The sequence below is a fragment of the Danio rerio genome, chromosome 4 (genome assembly GCF_049306965.1).
Source record: "Danio rerio strain Tuebingen ecotype United States chromosome 4, GRCz12tu, whole genome shotgun sequence".
Classification (NCBI taxonomy): Eukaryota; Metazoa; Chordata; class Actinopteri; order Cypriniformes; family Danionidae; genus Danio; species Danio rerio.
This window is the reverse complement of record NC_133179.1, coordinates 76,342,501-76,345,000: the sequence shown is the minus strand read 5'-3', so window position 1 is coordinate 76,345,000 and position 2,500 is coordinate 76,342,501. Positions and strand designations below refer to the sequence as shown.

Below are 2,500 nucleotides of genomic sequence, written 5' to 3'. Positions count from 1 at the left end.
TTCGTTATCGGAATCAACCAGACAAATCGCTCCACCAACTACGAACGGCCATGCACCACCACCCACAGAATCGAGAAAGAGCCGTCAATCTGTCAATCCTTTCCGTGTCCGGGCCGGGTGAGGTTCCCCGTGTTGAGTCAAATTAAGCCGCAGGCTCCACTCCTGGTGGTGCCCTTCCGTCAATTCCTTTAAGTTTCAGCTTTGCAACCATACTCCCCCCGGAGCCCAGAGACTCGTGGTTTCCCGCAACGCTGCCCGGCGGGTCATGGGAATAAACGCCGCCGGATCGCGGGTCGGCATCGTTTACGGTCGGAACTACGACGGTATCTGATCGTCTTCGAACCTCCGACTTTCGTTCTTGATTAATGAAAACGTTCTTGGCAAACGCTTTCGCTCCGGTCCGTCTTGCGCCGGTCCAAGAATTTCACCTCTAGCGGCGCAATACGAATGCCCCCGGCCGTCCCTCTCGATCATGGCCCCGGGTTCCGGAAACCCACAGAAAATAGAACCGGGGTCCTATTCCATTATTCCTAGCTGGGGTATTCAATGGGGCGCGGTGCCGGCCCTGCCTTGAACACTCTAATTTTTTCAAAGTAAACGCTCCGGGCCCCAAGCCGAGGACACCCAGTCAAGGGCATCCGGGGGGCGCCGGGAGGCCTGGGGGTCCGGGACCGGCGGTGGCTCGCCTCGCGGCGGACCGCGCGGCCCGGTCCCCGAGATCCAACTACGAGCTTTTTAACTGCAGCAACGTTAGCATACGCTATTGGAGCTGGAATTACCGCGGCTGCTGGCACCAGACTTGCCCTCCAATGGGTCCTCGCCCATGGGTTTGGGATGCACTCATTCCAATTGCAGGGCCTCGAAAGAGACCTGCATTGTTATTTTTCGTCACTACCTCTCCGTGTCGGAAATGGGTAATTTGCGCGCCTGCTGCCTTCCTTGGATGTGGTAGCCGTTTCTCAGGCTCCCTCTCCGGAATCGAACCCTGATTCCCCGTCACCCGTGGTCACCATGGTAGGCGACGGACCTACCATCGAAAGTTGATAGGGCAGACATTCGAATGAACCGTCGCCGCCGCGAGGGCGCGCGATCGGCCCGAGGTTATCTAGAGTCACCAAAGCGAGGCCGGGGGCGGACGGCGGCGGGTAGGCGCGAGGCCCCCCTCTCCACCGCCCGCGCACCCGCATGGGTTTTGGATCTGATAAATGCACGCGTCCCCGGGTACCCACCCCCCGCCCCGAGGGGAGAAGGGCGGCCCAGGTCGGCGCTCGTTGGCATGTATTAGCTCTGGAATTGCCACAGTTATCCAAGTAACCGGGTGGAGCGATCAAAGGAACCATAACTGATTTAATGAGCCATTCGCAGTTTCACTGTACCGGCCGTGTGCACTTAGACTTGCATGGCTTAATCTTTGAGACAAGCATATATTACTGGCAGGATCAACCAGGTAGCCCTCGCCTCGGGTGAATCGCGTGGTGGTAAGGCCCGAGAGTGCCGGAGGAGAGAGGGAAAGGACTCGGCGGAAGAGAACCCTCCCGCCCGCACCACAGCTCCGCGCCGCCTACCTACAAGCGGGCCTCGCTCCGCCGAGGCGTCACGACTGCTCGCAGGAGGGGGCACGCGGGCTAAGTGGGAGGGGGGGATTGGGCTCCCAGGTACCGCCGCCTACCCACCCCCCACCGCACACATGGAAATGAGGGGGGTCTGCCGGCGTTGGGCTGGCCGCTGGGTCGAGGCCATCACCAGGAAGGATCGTGCTTCGCAACGGGATCGAGTGCGCCGCAGATGCCGCGCGCGCCTACCACACAGCTTCCCCACCCCCAAGTCAGCCTACGCGCCCGGGATTACACCCGGGTGGTGAGGAAGAGGAGGGGGGCAAGGAGGGATGCTGCCCGGTAAGAGCGCACGCACAGCACCGACTAGCGCACTTGTTCCGTCGGTACAGGGCGGTCTGAGATCGACGGGCCATCTGAGTCTTTAACCCAAAGGAGCAAGGGTCGAGGTCTGGGTGAAGGCCCGCCTCGCCCTCCTTTCGAATGCCCAAAACGGGGAGGAACCCACCCCACCCACAGCGGTCCCCTTTGTCGGAGGACCGGGCAAGGGGCCTGCCCCTGGGGCATCGCGCACAATTCCCATCGGTCAGGTGGTGGAAGGCGGTGGCACGTAGTTACGCGCTCAAAACCTAAGTCCACTAAATCACGCCTTCCCCGAAACCTCGACGGCAGGTCAGCGATAACCAGTGACGGCTGCCCAGACCTCCGGGAGAGAGAGACCCAAGAGGTCACGTCCCGCCCGGCTGTGAACCTGAGCTCGGGGGCCATGGATAGTCAGGGTTAGCGGCCGCTTCTTGCTTCTCCCTTGCCGAATCGGGTGCCGATGGTGACCCGCGACTGACTTTGCCTTCGGCAGCCGGAGCGGTGCTGCTGGTCACCCACAGCTGACCTTTCTGGCTGGCACGCGGGGTGGCACTTCTCCCAAGCCTCAGGCAACCAGGCAAGCC

At 61.5% G+C, this 2,500-nt stretch overlaps 1 pseudogene; it reads right to left on the bottom strand.

Moving 5' to 3' along the window:
- LOC141382110 (18S ribosomal RNA) overlaps window positions 1–1,450 on the bottom strand; it is a 1,939-nt pseudogene extending 489 nt beyond the window's left edge.
- Between the last annotated feature and the right edge of the window lie 1,050 nt (window positions 1,451–2,500).